Source organism: Gracilinanus agilis, chromosome 6 (genome assembly GCF_016433145.1).
Source record: "Gracilinanus agilis isolate LMUSP501 chromosome 6, AgileGrace, whole genome shotgun sequence".
In the NCBI taxonomy this organism is placed as follows: domain Eukaryota; kingdom Metazoa; phylum Chordata; class Mammalia; order Didelphimorphia; family Didelphidae; genus Gracilinanus; species Gracilinanus agilis.
In genome coordinates, this window is record NC_058135.1 from 44,340,647 (window position 1) to 44,360,606 (window position 19,960).

Sequence of the window (19,960 nt, forward strand, 5' to 3'; positions counted from 1 at the left end):
AAGAAAGAAAGAAAGAAAGAAAGAAAGAAAGAAAGAAAAGGAAGGAAGGAAGGAAGGAAGGAAGGAAGGAAGGAAGGAAGGAAGGAAGGAAGGAGTCAATCAATCAATTTGCCTTCAGATGCCATCATTTCCTTCTATGGTAGCTATTTAGCCTTTTTTGTCACAAATCCCTTGGAATTGTCCTGTATCCTTGCATTGCTGAAAATAGTTAAGCCATTCACAGCTGATCATCATACATCATTGCTGTTACTGTGTACAATGTTCTCCTGGTCCTGCTCACTTCACTTTGTATCAGTCATTCCAAGTTTTTCTTAAATTGTCCAGTTCATTATCTCTCACAATATTACAAAACTATTCCATAACAACCACAACTTATTCAGGCATTCCCCAACTGATGGACATCCCTTCAGTTTGCAGGTCTTTGCCACCACAAAAAAAAGCTACTAAAAATATTTTTCGTGCATGTAGGTCTTTTACCCCATCTTTGATCTCTTTGGGATACATACCTAGTAAGTGTTGCTGGGACAGAGGGGGTGTGAGTCTCAATGAGATTTCCCAAAAAATGCTTTACAACATATCACATATTATTCATATACAGTCTCAAAATTAGAGTAATTTCCATAATATGGATTTTTTTAAAATAAGTTCTTTCTATGGATCATAGCTTTCAGGAAGTTCCATTCTAGCTTAGCAGTTGTTAATGTGATGAATTTTTCTATTCACATGTCTCAGATTGCTTTCATCTATTCATAGTCTATATTCAAAGGTGAGAAAATCTTAAGTAATCTGCCTGGCCATGTTTCTTCATGAGAATCTGCCCTAGATAATCAGGATGGTTTCCTATTTCATGCATAGACTTTACCACACTTATCTGAAATATTTTGATCATTGACAGATCTCTTAAGGACTGCTTTTGCTATTGGCGAGCAACAAATATTACATAGGCATATAAACAGCACAGACTTGGTACCCCTAGAGACCATTTTTCATTCCTTTTTTTTAAAAGTCTATATAAATATTTGCTCTCTGACAAAAACTGGTGGGAAATGTAGACAACAGTCTGGCAGAAATTAGGTTTATATCAACACTATATACCAAGATATCCTCCAAATGAACACAGTTAAAAAATGTCATATCATAATCAAATTAGATGAGCAAGGAAAAAATTACTTTTTAGACCTGTGGATAGGGGCAAAATACAGTACCAAAAGAATAATAGAGAAGCTCAAGCAAATGGACAACTTCTAAAACATAAAATTTATTTTAAAAATAAATAAATAATTAAAATTAGAAAAGAAACAGGCAACTAGGGGAAAACCTGCATCCAGTTTCTCTGACTATGATCCCATTTCCAAAATAAGTAAGGAACTGATTCAAATTTACTTTTTAGACCTGTGGATAGGGGCAAAATACATTACCAAAAGAATAATAGAGAAGCTCAAGCAAAAGAAAATGGACAACTTCTAAAACATAAAATTTATTTTAAAAATAAATAAATAATTAAAATTAGAAAAGAAACAGGCAACTAGAGGGAAAACCTGCATCTAGTTTCTCTGACTATGATCGCATTTCCAAAATAAGTAAGGAACTGATTCAAATGTATGCAATTAAGAGCCATTTCCCAAATGGATAAATGGTCCAACAATACAAACTATCAGTTTTCAAAGGAAGAAATCTAAACTATCATCAACCATATGAAGAAATAACTCTAAGTTTCTAACAATTAGGGAAATAGAAATGAAAGCAAATTTGAGGCTCTATCTCACCCCAATCAGAATGGCAAAGATTTAAAAAAAAAAAAGAAAAAGGAAAATGATAAATGCTGGAGGGGTTGTGGAAAAAGAGGTCCATTCTTGGTGGAGCTATGAACTGGGTCAGACACTTATAAAGCAATTTATAACTATGCTCCTAAAGTTACTAAACTGTAGCCATTGATCTAGCTATGCCATGGTATACAGTTGATTCTTAAATTCATTTCTTTTTTATCTATTTCTACAAAGACTATAATTTTTCTAGTTTTTTTGTCTTTTGACTTTGCTTTTATAATTCATGTTGTCTCATTAGCTTCTATTTGGTCCATTCTAATTTTCAGAGTTTGTTGTTTTTTTAAGGTTGAATCAATACTGCATATTGGTTCCAAGTCATAAGAATGGTAAATATTAGGCAATGGAGGAGGGGGTGTTAAGTAACTTGCCCAGTTTCACACAACTAAGACATGTCAGATTTGAACCCAGCACTTCCAGCCTCTGAACCTGGCTTTCGATTGAAAGCAAAGCCCAAGGTTTTGTACCTCTTATATGTAACTGTCAATTTTTTCTCCAATTCTTTTTTTCCCTATAGGTCTCATTTCTTTTCTAATTTTTTTCAAGTGCTCCCATTTCATTTATAAAAACCTTTATTTTCCCCCCTTAACTATCAAAGGTATTGCCATCCTTCAGTCTTCCAAGTTTGCAACCTAGTTGTCATTCTTGGCCTGAAGTTGGGTGGACCTAGGTTCTAATCTAGCTTTAGACACTTCCCAGCTGTGTGACCCCTGGACAAGTCACTTAGCTGCTCTTGCCCTTCTGTCTTAGAATTGTTGCTAAGATAGAAAATAAAGAGTAAAGAAAGTGAAGTCAGACTAGATGGCCTTCTAGGTCCCTCCCAACTCTAGATCTATGGCACTATGAAAAATGGTGTGCCAGCAATCTAGGGAATAATATATTTGAGGTAGAAGGTAACTTAGCAGTCCTCCTCTTCCTGTGAGTCAGGTGATTTGCCCAAGATCATACAGGCAATGCCAAGGCAGGATATGAACTCAGGTCCTGTATTTATTACTACTAGTGATGTAGATTCAAGAAATGGCAATTACATGGCACAGGGGGAAAGGGTGCTGGACTTAGAATTGAAAAGTCAAGTACAAATCCAGCATCAGATACTGTGACACTGAACAGGTCACTTCTGCCTGTCTCAGTCTCCGCATCTGTAAAATGGAGTTAATAATAGCACTTATCTCCTGGGTTTGTTGTGAAGATTAAATGAGAATATTTGTAATACACTTAGCAAATCTTTTTTTTCCAATTTTAAATTTTATTTGATTAATTTAGAATATTTTTCCATGGTTACATGATTCATGTTCTTTTCCTCCACACCTCCCATCCCCCTCCCATAGCCAATGAGCAATTCCACTGGGTTTTACAAGTATCATTGATCCAGACCTATTTCCATATTATTATTATTTGCATTAGGGTGATCATTTAGAACAGTGATTCCCAAAGTGGGCACCACCGCCCCCTGGTGGGTGCTGCAGCAATCCAGGGAGAAGGTGATGGCCACAGGTGCATTTGGGGGCAGTGAATAACTGTAAGGGGGCTGTGATAGTATGTGACAGGGGGCGCTAAGTAATATTTTTTTTTTTGGAAAGGGGACGGTAGGCCAAAAAAGTTTGGGATCCACTGCTTTAGAATCTACATCCCCAATCATATCCCCATCAACCCATGTTTTCAAGCTGTTGTTTTTCCTTCTGTGTTTCTGCTCCCTCAGTTCTTTCTCTGGATATGGATAACATTCTTTCTCATAATTCCCTCAGAATTGTCCTGGATCATTGCATTGCTGCTACTAGAAAAGTCCATTACATTCTATTTTACCACAGTGTATTGGTCTCTGTTTACAGTGTTCTTGTGGCTCTGCTCCTTTCACTCTGCATCAATTCCTGGAGGTCTTTCCAGTTCACGTGGAATTCCTCCAGTTCATTATTCCTTTCAGTACAATAGTATTCCATCACCAACAGATACCACAATTTGTTCAGCCATTCCCCAATTGAAGGGCATCCCCTCATTTTCCAATTTTTTGCCACCACAAAGAGAGCGGCTATAAATATTTTTGTACAAGTCTTTTTCCTTATTATTTTTTGGGATAAAAACCCAGCAGTGGTATGACTGGATCAAAGGGCAGACAGTCTTTTAAAGTCCTTTGGGCATAGTTCCAAATTGCCAGCCAGAATGGTTGGATCAATTCATCACTCCACCAGCAATATTAATGTCCCAGTTTTGCCACATCCCCTCCAACATTTATTACTTTCCTTTTACTGTCATGTTAGTCAATCTGACACTTAGTAAATCTTAAAGCCCAATATTTGTTGTTGTTGTTGAGTCTTTTTCATGATCCCATTTGGGGGTTTTCTTGGCAGAGATACTGGAGTAGTCAGCCATTTCCTTTATTTTACAGATGAGGAAACCAATAGAAAGAGAGTTAAAAGACTTGCCCAGGGTTACACAGCTAATAAGCATCTGAGGCCAGATTTGAATTCTGGAAGATAAAGTCTTCCTGACTCCAGGCTTAGCATTCTATCCATTGTATCCACCTAGCTACCTCAAAATCCTATGTAAATGCTAGCTATTATTGTTATTGTTCAAATATAAAGGAAACTAACAATTAAAAAGGGAGATGGGTCAGTTATAGAGCTCTCTAAGACTAGGGTATTGGGAGGCACAAATGAGATAATCCATAAAGCCCTTTGCAAACCTTAAAGCCCTATAGAAATGGCCATTATTGTTGTTATTTTCTCATCTGATCATTAACTCAAGGCATAGTTCTAAGAGCAAAAATAAGATGTGCTAGCCTGGAATGTATGTCCACATTTTAAAATTTATTTTTTAGAATTAAATTTATTAAATTATTTAAATTAAATTTAAAATATATTAAATTAACTTTTAAATTAATAAAAATTTTAAAAGCCTAGACAGTCAACAAAACAAAATAAGCCAATCAAAGCCTTGACTTCTGACTTTTGCTCACTCTGAAAATGTAACAATTTGCTTTTGTAAGGTTTTAGAGCTAGCACCAACACACCCCTACTCTAAGGGGATAGCAGCCAGCCAGAGCGTTTACCTGGAAACCACAGAAAATGAAAAGATTTCACAGTATGTTAGAAAGTTCCTCAATGGAGGATGGTCGGGAAGAGCAGGAAGTGAACACATCCACTGGGGGGGGGGGGGGGGCGATCTGCCTTGATGGAGAGCTGAAAAAAAGATCGTAGATTTTTATAAAATTATTGATTTTGTTTGAAACCCATACTACTCACCCTTGTCTGAGTTATTCATTTCTCAGAACCAGGACCCAGAAGTTTAATTCTTGCTGTATCAATGCTAGTGATGAGGGAAATATCATTTGGGATAGGGGCTCCTTGGGGGATCCGGGCAATCTTGATCCCAGAAGTTTATACCTCATGGCTTTGAGCCACCAAAGCTTCTCTTTAATCTTGTCTCCTTTCCATCCTGCTTTCAGGGTTTTAGCCTCCAGATTCCAGCTCCAATAAGGGCTTTATCCATTTTCCCCAAGGCTTTTTTTCAAAAGGTTTCTCATATACATATCCCTTTCCTTTTCACACAGAGAATTCCATCAAAGGACTACAGCCCAGAAGGAAAGAGGAATAATAAAAGGAATCCCCAAAGGAGTCAGATTTGCTTTGCAGGCTCCCTGCCAGCCTTCTAAGTGGAGGTGTATGCTTTTCCCTTGCCCCCCCCCAGCCTCCACTGGCTTCCCTTTCCCACCCCCCTCCACCTCCACCTTCCCCTCCTAAGCCTGCTTATTACAGATGTTTTCTCTTGGCAGTGTTTCTTCCTGTCTCTCCTAGGGGCTCCATTCCCTTGACTTTCAGGGGGGCTTATGTAAATTTCCTCTAGGTCTCAACTATGCTAGGCTCTTTGGATTCCTTTATCCACGGCCAACATCAGATTCCCTTAATCCCCTCTGAATCTTTGCCACTCTGCTGGGGAGGAGGCTGCCTCCTTTCATCTAAGCCGCTTCCTGGAGAGGCCTCTTACCTGTTTGTTTTTCATCTTTTTCTCTGGAGGTCATGGTCAGTGGTCTGGCTTGGCAAAGGGTGGAAAGCCTCTAACTCTGCTTTGACGTGGAGAGCTGTTTTGTTGCCTTGGCTGGAATAGGTGTTCAGCAGCCATTATCCTTACAATCTTATGAAGTTCTTTCTTAGGATTTGCTCATTTCCAATGCTTTTGACAATTGCTGGAATGGAAAGCCCAAAGGGCAAATTAATTCTCCTCCTGGAAACAAAGTAAATTTCTATTTCTTTAAGAGACATCTTAAATGGGGAGACCTTGAGTTTAGACTAAGATGTTTAGAGATCAACAGTCCAATTCTTCCCTTTGTCCCTCCTTTGACAGATGAAGAAATTGAGGCTGAGGGGCAGATTACAAAAAATCTTAAAATCATACAGGTTAGTCTAATCCCCAAATTGGGATTAAAATTCAAATCTTCTGACTTTAAGTCTGAGCAGGAAGCTTTGCTTTTTTACTTGTAGCACTGGAGGCATCCCTTAACTTGTACAGTCTTCTCTAGGTTCAATTTACACTTTTTGTTATATGTTTCTTATTTTTTACTTTTTTAAAAACCTTTACCATTGTTGTGAGGAAGATTAGATTAGCTAGTGATTAGGAGTTAAGTTGTACATAGCAGGAAGGAGCTGGAGCTGGGAATTCCAGGTTGGAATGAAGGAGCAGGAAGAAGTGACTTGTGCTCTGAGTGGGACTCCATTAGGGGTTAACACAAACTGTGGTGAGCCCTGGGAGAACTCAGAGTAAAAGGACACCCTGCATCCTGATTTTCCCCTGGGATCCTGTGTGGTGTGGCATCTAGCAAAGAGGACAAGATCTACAGAGCCAAGGGAGGAGGAGAAGTTTGAGATCTGGTGGACAGCGTTTCAAGCAATCCCTTCCTACTTGGTTCCTGAGACAACCTTGACTCCTGGCATCCAGAGATCATCAGTGGATTGCAGTGAGAATCCCAAAGCCACAAAGCCCCTAGCTGAGCTGCTCAAGCCTGGCAGGTTCCAGGTCTGAGGCAGTCACCCATAGACTCCACTGCTCCTTGGGCCCTGCTTGTTAGATCACTTAGATAAGAGTAGAATAAGTCCTCCCATTGGCCTGTGGTTTTATCCTTTAGATTTTAAGTATAGAAATCCCTTTCCCACCTTTTAGTCAAATATAATTAAAGCTGTTAAGACCCTTTTACCTTGTCAGCCTGTTTCTAGACTCTGGCCTAGGGATAGCTGAGTGACAGTTAAGATCAACTGCCATTCCTGTGGGAATCCAGTAAACTCTGGTCTTTCCATCCTGGTCCAGTCTCTCATAAATCCCAGAGTGTGTTCCCACAAACCACTTAGTTTATTTATAATATCCCTGGTGACCCCATTACCTTACATATATTTTCCACACCATCCATCTTAGAATGAAAACTGTGCATTTGTTCTGAAACAGAAGAACAATAAAGGCTAGGCAAGGGGGGTTAAGTGACTTGCCCAGGTCACCTAGCTAGGAAGAGTCTAATGCCAGATTTGAACCCAGCAATTCCTGGCTTTCAAGCCACTGAGCCACCCAGCTTACTCTTTATGTCTCCTTCAGTTCAATACTGTAGTTCATGAACCCCTATGTTGTTTTTTACCTCTGCTAGAATTCAAAGGGACATAATTAACCCAAAGGCGTTTAATTAATTATCATAGTAAAATAAGTACCAATAGGACATTACCTGCTATTCATAAGTCCTCACTGGGGTGCCTACATCATTGGGAAGAGTAGATATAGTTAGGCATGTGGCCAGGGTGAACCAGGAGAGATATAATTCATGTTTCTGACATTGCACATCTCCAGATAATGTTATCATGACATTCCTGCTGCTCTCATGAGGCTTCTACTTAGCATGACTCATTAGTGCTGTGGTTGCTATTAGTCATTTCTAAAGATGGCTCCATTGGGCGACTAGAGTTTCTTGTGCCTCCCAGCTTCTGATCTCAGTTACAGCCCTCAGCTGGATGCTACCTTTTCTTCATATAGGATAAGTAGACTCTGCCAAGATCTTTTCATTTAATCCCTAAAGCTTTTTCTGTGATAACTCTTTTAGGAAACACAAGTCATTAAACTTGGGGTCAAAGGAGACCTTTTTTATGGAAAAGTCTTTTCTATCAGTTTTTTTTTCTTGATCATGAAGGGTTTTCTTCTCCAGATAGAGATTCTTTGCAAAAAATACAACTTAATTTCCCTGGCTTCCTTCAAGACAACTCAAATCCCACTTTCCCTCCTTCCTGGTTTCCCTCCCTTATCCTCCATCCTTTTACTAGTGACCTCAACACTGAAATTATCTTCCATCAACTCTGTATATATCGTGCTCATATTTAGTAATTTTCTTGTTATCTCCCCCATTTTAATGTAATACCTTCAAGGTCAGGGACCATTTTTGCCTTTCCTAGCTCTTCCCTGCTTAGTCCAGGGACCAACACATAGTAAGCAATTAGTAATGTTTATTGGTGACTGACAATTTGGAATTCCCATATAATTGGTGCTCTTAGGCTGAACTCTATTTTTGAACTCCCTTTATATTTCCTGGTCATGGTACCTTTCAGCCAGAGACTCAATCTTCCACTCTCTTCCCCTTATAGCTTAAAGCTAGAAAATCTATGTGGTTCACAATTTAATTACTAATTGGGGATTTTGTGCCCTCAAACTCATCGAAGCTGATACCTATCAAAGAAATCCTCTGGTGCTCTGTAGGTCTGATCCCCAAATGTATCTTTGGGGACTTAATAGTTCCTCGTTTCCTATTCAAATGAATCTATATAATAGTAAAAGCTTAGAAGGCAAGGTCATTGTATATCTTCTCTGTATGTGCCAGTAAATAAACATTTATTAAATCTTTATTAAGTGGTTCACCAGGGCAGCTAAGTAGCAAAATGGATAGAACACCCAGCTTGAAGTCAAGAAAACTCATCTTTTTGCCAAGAAAAGTCCAAATGGTGTCACAAAGAGTCAGACATGCCTGAAAAATGATTGGATGACAACAAAAATGCCATGCACTATCCAATACACTGAGTATACAGAGAAAGGCAAAAGACAGTCCTTATCCTCAAGGAGTTCATAATTTGCTTGGGGAATGCAACTCAGCAACACCACAATTGGGAGTATTTTCTAAGGTGATCAAAGAAAGAGGAAAAGAACTTATATGTTCAAAAATATTTCTAGTAGCTCTCTTTGTGGTGGCAAAGAACTGGAAATTGAGGAGATGCCCATCATTTGTGGAATCTTTGAACAAGCCCCGGCATATGATTAGGATGAAATATTACTACACCATAAGAAATAATGACAGATTAATTTGGGAAAAACATGGAAAGACCTACATCAATTTATGAAGAGTGAAATGAGCAGAACCAAGAGAACAGTATATACAGCAACAGAAATATTATCTGAAGAATAATATCCACCTTCATAGAAAGACATATATACAACCGTCTTTTTGTTAAATGATGTTTTTCTCCATTGGGGAGAGAAAGGGAAAGAAGAGAATTAACAGGGTATTTTAATGTAACAAACAAACAAATAAATACATTTTTAAAAAAAAAACATTAAAATGACCTTAAAAAGTAAGTGTGTGAAGGTGGGAGGTGGGGTGGGGAAGTTTCCAGTTTGGGGGCTTGATGAAGTCCAGAAGAGATGGCTGGTCTGGGCTCTGGCCTCAAATAAAGGGTCTAGAAGAAGCTCTTTGCTCTCTACCCTTCACCCTTTTCAGTCAGAGTGATGGAGAGAGAGGGGATGGTATTGAAAAGATTGAAGTAACTGCTTGAACGCATGGGTTGGGGTGGACATGATTGGGGGTGTGGACTCGAAACTATCACACCAATGCAACTACCAACAATTTGGAAATTGGTCTCGATCAAGGACACATGACAAAACTAGTGGAAATGCGCATGGGTAGGCGGGGTGCGGGGGGGGGGGGTTGAAGGGGAAAGGAGGAGCATGAATCATGTAACCATGTTAAAAATGAATATTAATAAATGTAAAAAAAATTGAAGTTACAGGGTTAATGTGATTGCAAGATGATGATCTCTCTCTCTCTCTCTCTCCCCTCTATCATATGTAAATTATTTTGTCTATGTAGAAATATAGATATGACATGTGTATACTCTGAGTATGTGTGTGCATATATATTTACCAGTAATGCCCTTTTAGGTTTTGAGTCCCATTTACATATTACCTGACTGACCTTGGCAAGTTACTTAAACAACCACTTATTTACTAACTAACAAGTCTTCTTAATTTTTCTAGACTTCATTTCCTCACTTGAAAAATAAGCAATGGGAGGAGAAGCTAGATAGCTCAGCGGATTGAAAGCCAGGCCTAGAGATAGGAGTTGCTGGGTTCAGAACTAGTCTCAGACACTTCCCAGGGATGTGACCCTGGGCAAGTCACTTAACCCCCATTGCCCAGCCCTTACTGCTCTTCTGCCTTAAAATCAATACAAAATATTGATTCTAAGACAGAAGGTAAGGGTTTTAAAAAAACAAGCAGGAAAAGGTCATGAGATCATAGATTTAGATTTGGAAAATACCTCAAAATCATCTAGTCTAGCCCATTTATTTCTTAGTTTAATGTAATTTTTTGCATTAATAATATTTTATCCATCACTTTCTTTAGTACAGGCAATCCATAAAATAATAAATCAAGCCCTGACTGGTGGCATTGGCTGATTCCAAGTAATAAATGTTGATATTGAAATTTTAACTATTGATCAAAGTTGGGGGAGGTGGGAAGAACTTACTATTCGACAAAAATTGCTGGGAAAATTGGAAAACAGTATGGCAGAAACTAGGTATAGACCAGCATCTCATATCATAAACCAAGATGAAATCAAAATGGATACATGATCCTGAAAAATTAATAACTGGTTCTCAGAAGTCTATAGAACTTGCTCCCTGTCCTACTCCCACCCATAAATAGATGCACAAATACCAGGCAAGTTCTCATTTTCCTTTGGAAACCCAAGTCTATAGAGGGCAGTAGAGACTGCTCAGTAATCCTGGCTTTTTGAAGACACACTGTGTGAGAGTGAGCAAGAGAATATAGCCTTCTGTTTGAATGTAGACAATTTCTGGCAGGAGGCTACCAACTCCAATAGGTGATATTTCTCACCATCTCTGGTAAATGATTAGCAAGTTCAGTGTGCAGAAACTACCTAGCACATGGCCATTCCCCCCCCCCCCCAGATGATGAGAAAGTAGCTCCCTTCATTTTAAAGGCAAGGAAACTGTGGTCTAAACAGGGAAGTCATTTACTCATGGTATATGTGAGTATATTCTGTAAGGTCCCTTCTGACTAAATTCTGTCTTATACTTTATCTTTTATTTATTTATTAGATTATATTATTTTATTTATATTTTATTATTTTTGCTTAAACTTAAAAAAATAGGGTTCTTACAAAAATAAAACATTCAGAACTAAGAACTGTACAATTATGATGACAAGGCTTGTCTCTGAAGAAAAAATATCACAAGGTACCTCTCCCTTCACTTCTTTGTGGAAGTGGAGGACTATGGGTGTGGAATACAGTAGATGAGACTTTTCATCATGTATTGAATTGATGTATTACTGAATTTTTTTTCTTTATCGAAGAGGTGTATCTTTGAGAAGAAGGGTAGTGCAAGTGGTGTAAAAACAAAGGGTATCAATACATTTTTAATGGTTTTACAAGCCAGGGATTGTAAGTGAAAAGAAAATATTAGAAAATGACTATAATGCAAAAAAACTCAATAAGCATAAATAAAGCTTTAAAAAAGAAGCAAATCCTTTGTCCTAAATCCAGTGCTCTTTTCCACTAGACCCAAGCTGCCTTCCAAAGATAAATTTACTTTGGTTATTTTTCTCTGAGCCTGAGGACTAATGGAGCCAACCTACTTCCTCTAAATCAGCTGATAGCAACAGTTATTTTCATGATGGGGTGGGGATGTTAGGACACCTGCTGTTCTTTTCCATCCTTTCCAGATTATGTTCCCTGCTCCCTATAGGCTTCCTCTGCTGGCCTCCAGTCTATTTGTGCCCTCCCCTTGGCCAGCTGGCTCACAACATGAAAGGTCAGCACAGCTGGACAAACATTAAGTGACCAAGTTAAAGTAACAAAAGGTCTTTTTCACCTGAGTTTTCACATTTATTTATGATTTAAAATGGTGTCTCAAAAGCAAACAATGCCTTGAAGCCCGGAATCATCTGCTGAATTATTCTTCCTGCCAGCAGACATACTGTAATTTGTGAACAAAACATGGCACTGAATGCTTTATAAATGACTTGGAGATGGTAAGGAGGCAGGTTATCCCAAGGCTATTCGACTACCTCAATGCTGAGAAATGAGGAATAGGTAGGATAATCAAACATAATTGAATTATGAATTGGGGACAGGCACTCCCTGTCCTTGAGGTACTCCCTGGGAAAGACCATGATTGGCAGTGGAAACAGGATTGGAGAAAAAAGCTCAGGAAAGCAGAGACTAGTGGCAAAAAAGTGGTTACAGAAGCAGATGGCAACATGGGGACAGGGAGGCAGTGTGGAGAAGAGGATGGGAAGGGGAAAAGGCAGAGAATATCACTCACGTGACCATGGATTAGAGTTAGAAGAACTAGGCAGTATAGACCAGATGGAGATAAAAGAGTAATGGAGGAGGAAGGGAGGAGTTTAGGTCCCATTTTTATGGAGTTTGGGGGGAAACAAAATAGCTTTTCTCCATGATACCTTGGGGTTAGTTTGTTAAAATATCCATATCTTTTCAAAGTTATCAGTAAAACTACAGAGGTCTAATTACTCAATTAGTGTTCTAAATCTCTAATAACTAGAGAACTGTAAATCAAAACAACTCTGAGGTATCACCTCACACCCAGCAGATTGGCTAAAATGATAGAAGGGGAGAGTAATGAATGTTGGAGGGGATGTGGCAAAATTTGGGACATTAATGCATTGCTGGTGGAGTTGTGAACTGATCCAACCATTCTGGGTGACAATTTGGAACTATTCCCAAAGAGCGCTAACAGAGTGCCTGCCCTTTGATCCAGCCATACCATTGTTGGGTTTGTACCCCAAAGAGATCATAGATAAACAGACTTGTATGAAAATATTTATAGCTGTGCTTTTTGTGGTAGCAAAAACCTGGAAAATGAGGGGATGTCTTTCAATTAGGGAACGGCTGAACAAATTGTGGCATCTGCTGGTGATGGAATACTATTGTGCTCAAAAGAATAATAAACTGGAGGAGTTCCATGTGAACTGGAAAGACCTCCAGGAACTGATGCAGAGTGAAAGGAACAGAACCAGGAGAACTTTGTACACAGAGACTGAGACACTGCGGTAAAATTGAACATAATGGACTTCTGTACTCGCAGCAATGCAATGACACAGGACAATTCTGAGGGATTTATGGAAAAGAGTGCTACCCACATTCAGAGGAAGAACTACAGGAGTGATTTCCATGTAACATGGAAAATGGTTGGGTGGAATTCCTGCAAGGTACAGAATCAAGCCTCACCCGGAATTCCAGGGGACCCTGTATCTTGCAGGAATTCCACCATGCCATTTTCCTTGTTACAAAACACAGAAGAAAAACAATTGCTTAAACACATGGGTTGATGCTGACATGATTGGGGATGTAGGCTCAAAACGACCACCCCAGTACAACTATCAATAATATGAAAATAGGTCTTGATCAATGACACATGTTAAAACCAGTGGAAATGTGCGTTGGCTACAGGGCGTTGGGGGGGTGGAGGGGAGAGCAAGAACCTGAATCATGTAACCATGGAAAATTTTTCTAAAAAATAAAAATTTAAATAAAAAAAACACTTCATGGGGCAGCTGGGTAGCTCAGTGGATTGAGAGCCAGACCTAGAGATGGGAGGTCCTAGGTTCACATTTGACCTCAGACACTTCCCAGCTGTGTGATCCTGGACAAGTCACTTGACCCCCATTGCCTACCCTTACCACTCTTCTGCCTTAGAGCCAATACACGGTATTGACTCCAAGACAGGAGGTAAGGGTTTTCAAAACAAAAGCAAACAAACAAACAAAAAAAAAAACTTCAAAGTCATCATACCAAAATTATCACCAGCATTTTGATGTTCTATTAGTCTGGAGCTGTGGAATCTAGATTATAGATCACAACACCAGAAGCTTTGACAAGGTTTTTTAACAAGGATTATTGTAATAATCCAGGCAAGCGGTGATGAGGACCTCAATTTAGGAGGTGGCTATGTGAGCAGAAAGAAAGGAGTAAATGAGAGAGAAATTATAGAGGTAGAATGTGCATGATATGGCAACTAGTTGTGTGAGGGAGATGGGTAAAAGGGAAGAGGTGAATATGATTCTGAGGCTTCTTATCTGGGTGACTGGAAGGGTCACTGGAAGGATGACCATGCCCTTGACCAAAAACAGGAAAATTGGGAAGTAGGTTTGCTTTGGAAGAAACATAGTAGGGGCAGTTTGGTGGCTTAGTGGATAGAACATCAGGTCTGGAGATGGGAAGTCCTAGTTTCAAATTTGGCTCAGACACTCCCTAGTTATGTGACCTGTGCAAGTCACTTAACCCCAGTTGTCTAGCCCTTATCACTCTTCTGCCTTGGAACTGATACTTATTATTGATTATAAGACAAAAGATATGTTTTTTTTAAAGAAAAATAATTAATTTGTTATATATGTATGATGAGTTTGAGATGTCTCTGGAATTTCTGGAATGAAATATCCAAAAGGCTATGTGTTTCTGAAACTCAAGAGATCAGTACTAGATAAAGATAAGGGTTATCTGATTAATTTTACTCAATCTGTTGTGTGCAGATGACCTTTGCAGGGATTCCATGCTTTGCATCTGCACACAACAAATCCCACCCCACTAAAGATGCTCAATCAATCATTCACAATGTGAAAGTTCCTTTAAACTATAGTAATACTGGACAAGAATTGTGTTCAGACAAGAACTGTGTTCAGATAATGTCAGGAAATATTGTATTTCAACTGTCCTTCCTATATCGCTTTAGTAAAAATATGCCTTTCTAAAAGTTACTTCAAATTCGCTAAACAAATTATGATATATGAATGCTATAGAATACTATTGTGCTAAAAGTAATGATGAAAGGAATGGATTCAGAAAAACCTAGAAGACCTATATGAATTGATGCAAAGAGAAACAGAACCAAGAGGATAATCTACACAGTAACAGCAATACTGTAACATAAAGATAATCAACTTTGAAAAACTTCATAACTCTGACCAATACAACCATCTACCACAACTCCACAACATTTACCACAATTTCAAAGAACTCATGATATAAAATGCTCTCCAACCTCATATCAAAACTGATTAAATGATTGAGGTATTTTTTCTTTATTTTTTTGCTTTTTTTTTCTTTCTAGAACATGCTTAAGGTAGAAATACATTTTGATGACTACATATGTCACACAAATACTATATATATATATGGTATATTTATCATATACATATAAAATGGTTATCATATTTCTTGTCTTCTCAATGGGTGAATGAAGAGGCAGAGGGAGGGAGAGAGAGAATGTGGAACTAAGAATCAAAATAAATTAAAATTAAAAAATGAAAGTTACTTTGGGCTGATGGACTAATGGATTCTCAAGTGATAATACTAAGGAAAAGCACACTGGTGAGGTCTTAGGCCAATGGTATAAAAGCATCACTCCTGACTTCTCAGGGATTCCCTTAGAATCTTGAGGGAGACTTGTAGCCTTGCTCTCTGACCAGGGAGTCATCTGTGAGAGTGGAAATTGAGAACTCAGAACTTATATGGGTTATCTGTGTAAATCTAGAAGCTATCTACCTAGAGACAATAATCCAGGGATGAAGGGTAGAACTAGGAGTAAAAGAAATTTGGGTTAAATAAATAAAAATTAAAAAAAATTTTTTTGACATTTTCTAGTCAAGAGCAACTTCCTAGGGCAACATAATTAAACAGAAGGAAGATAATACTTAAGTTGGCTGCTAGGTGGTTAAATGGATAAAGCACTGAACTTGAAGTCAGCATGATTCGCCTTCTGAGTTCAAATTCAGCCTCAGACACTGACTAGCTCTATGATGCCGGGCAATTCACTTAATCCTATGTGCCTCAGTTTCCTCATCTATAAAATGAAGTGGAGAAGGAAATAGCAAGCCACTTCAGTGTCTCTGCCAAGAAAACACCTGATGGGGTCACAAAGAATTGTATATAACTAAAAAATGACTGAATAACAATATTTAAGCTAACATATTCTATTATATTTTTAAAAATAATTATTATAAAAGTCTTATAAGTTCCATGTTCCAATGCATAAACAACAAAATAAAAGAAAACCAGTAAAAAACTGATTTTAAATAATCATGCAACTACAATTGTTTTGGTTTTTTTTTTAATTTTAAACCCTTAACTTCTGTGTATTGACTTATAGGTGGAAGATTGGTAAGGGTAGGCAATGGGGGTCAAGTGACTTGCCCAGGGTCACACAGCTGGGAAGTGTCTGAGGCCGGATTTGAACCTAGGACCTTCTGTCTCTAGGCCTGGCTCTCAATCCACTGAGCTACCCAGCTGCCCCAACTACAACTGTTTTTAATAGTATGTTTTTTAAAAGACAGAACTTGAACAAGGTAGTAACAAAATCATCCTTTGAGCACCTCTGAACTTCTTTCTGTGTATTTATCATGACCTTGTTGTTTTTATTTTTTCTTTATTTGTCTAATTCTATTCAATTTGTATATTTTTGCTTTCATTTTTGCTTCCTTTATTTTACTTCACTTCGTGAAAATCTTATAATGTCTATGTATTTTTTATATTTCTCCTATTTTATAATGTAGACTAGTATACTTTGTTCAGCCTTTTCCCAGACATTGAAAATTTAAGTGATTTCCAAGTATTTCATTATTACAAGTAATGTTGCTAGAATTTTTTCTTCATTAAGAGTATCCTAAGAGTAGAGCCCTACTAGTGGGATCACTGGGACAAAAGGTATAAAAATCCTAGGCTTTCTCTAAGATGCTGAACCACTATGAATATTATAAAAACCAACAGTCTGATTAGTATGATAATCAGTCATGATTCCAGAGGGCTGATGGTGGATGTTACCCTATTGTTTCAGAAAAAATCAGTGGTAGATCAAAAGTATGGTATGGGGTAATGTATATCAAACATGGCTAATATGTTCATTTGGTTTGTTTAAATGTACATCTTTTTTACAAGAGAATATTCTTGGTGATAGGAATGGGAGAAATTAGTGATCGGTTAAGAAAAAAATCAATAGATTTTTTTAAATTAAATATGGTATAATTCTAATAACTAAGTTTGGCCCAAAGGAAAGGTGAGAAATGCACCTTCTCTCTTCTTGGCGGAAATGGAGGGTTTGGGTAGGGGGGAACTATGGATATTGTATAGTGCCTCTGTAGTGTCAGATTTAATTGAATTTTATTTCATTTTACTGAATTGGTTTTTTCTCTTTCTTTTCTTTCTTTCTATCTTTTTTTGTTACAAAGAGTAATGTGATGGGTAGGGGAGAAGGAAGAAAAATATTCATAAAGGAAAATGACAAAACCAAAAGATCAATAAAAAATTATTTGGAAGCAAAACTAAAAGGAAGTTGAAGTTGAAGTATCAATACATAGAATAAAATTAATAGGTAAAAAGGAGTAGTGGGCAAAGGAGATGGATAGGATAAATATTGTGCTTGTTGGCCTACCAAACTTCAGAGGCAAGATAATGTAGAAAGATATGAATTACTAGTTGAGTCAGTTCAGCTTGGCAGGAAATTGTGTATGAAGTGAACTGGACCAACAAGTGATATATCTGAGGAGAAAGGACAGAAGAATGTGGGTAATGGCATCAGAGTATTTGCTCATTTTCTTTTGCAGTGGCTTGCGTAAGACTGAGAGTCCCTGGAAAATATATTACCCTGTAAAGATCATCATGTTTTATGTTTGATGATGTTGAAAATAAACTTAAATAGAAAATTAGGAGCATCTAGAATAACCAGAGATGTAAACTATGGGACCTCATGGATGGTGAACACTATTCTCTTCCTGAAGTACCCAGAAAAGGGAAATTGAATCTAAGAACCTTGGAAATGGCAGGAAGAGGAAAAGGAAAGAAGCTAATTATATTAAAAGCAAAACTTTGGTATAACAGAAAGGCAATTAAACATCAGGGAAGTATGAGAATAAGTAGTATTAAAAAGCAGAAATATCATTTGTTTCATTAAATAATGTTAGTTTTGAAATTGACAAAATTTTAAGATAAATTTCACTCCATACAGGTAACATCAAGAATGATTAGAAAATTATGTGAGGTGATAAATAAAAACTGTTACTTCTAGAAATAATTATCTGACACCAATTAAAATAAAAAGTTACAGGATGGATTAAGAAATTAATTCACAAAATTAATTAACAAATTATCATCATATTAATTAAATAGAAATAAATTGTCAATAAATTAATTACATTTAAAAATTAAGATGCTGATTACAGAGAAGACATTAATGCAAAACAAAACTAATTATTTAATTAATTAAATGAGTATGTTTAAACATACTACCAATGGTAACTGATAATGTGGAATTCAAACTAGAAAGCATAGGAAGAGATGGACAAGGGCAATATATAATGATAAAAAGACAAATTAATAACAAATATGTAATCCTCAATTTATGTGTACCAAATAGTTCTGCAATTAAATTTATAGAACAAATAGCTACAGAAGTAATAGTAATATTAGAGGATTTGAATGCTCCAATATCAGACTATAATAAATAAAATAAAAAGATGATAAGGAAATCTGAGATACAAACTGTTTAATAAGTTGGAAATAATAAGTATATATAAAGAACTAAATGGGAGAAGTAAGGAATATGTTTTTTCTCAAATATATGTAGAATGCATAATAATTGATAGAGATCATATAATAATCCTAAATAAATTTTTAAAAGACAGGAATAATATATACTGTATATCAGATGACAATTTAGTTCAATTCTAAGAACATGTGAAAGTTATAAAAGTATATGGAAATTGAAAAGCAATCTATTATGTTGCAATTAAATTTTTTTAATCTAGAAGAGTATTGGAATATTTAAGACAGTGACGACAGAAATGGTACATATTAAATCTATGGAACACAAGTGAAGCAGTTCTTATAATCAGATTTATACATCTGAGTTCAATTAATAAGAGAGAGAAGGAGAAAATAATCTTGGCTCTAAAGATATTAGAAAAGGAACAAAAAAAACAGATGAAAAGAAAAAAGGAAATATATTAAGACAGAAATGAATAGAACAGAAGATGAAAGAATAATTAACTTGGTAAATAAAACCAGAAATTGTCTTCTTTTAAAAGAAAAGTAAAAGGGCAAAACTGCCGTGATGAAATGAGGTAGGCACTTGCCTGAGTTCTCCCAAATTCCCCTGCAAACAACATTAAAAGTAAGCTACAAAATGAATTTTGGAGTGGTAGAATCAATAAAAGGATGGGATAAAACAATTTTCCAACTCAAGATGACTTAGAAAATTGACTGGAAAAGTTTGTCTCACTGAGATGAAAGTAGAGCATAGCTCAGCTTAGGTGACCCAAGCAAATCAGTCACAGCCAGGCCCTGGATACAAGTCACAGCAGGCCTTGGGGGCAACTGAATCAGCATCAGTGACTTCCGGTGTTCTCAGCCCACAGACTGTAAGGAGGCTGGACAACTGGTCTGAAGTAGATTAGAGGAGACCCTTTGCTAGCACTGAGTGCAGGACTCTGTGACATTGCCCAAATGGGGATTCAAGTCACAGATCAGAGTCATAGTACCAGATTGAGGAGGAACACTAGCATACTAGTGGGGTTCCTGGACATAGTTCTAGGGAAGAAAAAAGTGCCTGTTCACAGACCAGAGCGCAGGTTAGAAGAGCAGTAACCACATTTCTCCTTAAATTATACTACCTTGTAAGAACTGAAAATTTGCAGACTCCCCAGAACTATCTCTGAAAACAGTAGTACAAAAAACCTGAAGTTTAGAACAGTGTCCCCTCTGTCCCAAAAGTGGAGTTCATTTTAATGTAAAGTTAAAAGACAAGATATATGGAAAAAGGAGAAGGAGGAGGAGGAGAAGGAAGAAAGAAAGAAAGAAAGAAAGAAAGAAA

At 37.3% G+C, this 19,960-nt stretch overlaps 1 pseudogene; it reads right to left on the reverse strand.

Annotated features, from left to right (window-relative positions):
- Positions 1-542: 542 nt before the first annotated feature.
- On the reverse strand, positions 543-983 carry LOC123252906 (annotated as a pseudogene).
- Between the last annotated feature and the right edge of the window lie 18,977 nt (positions 984-19,960).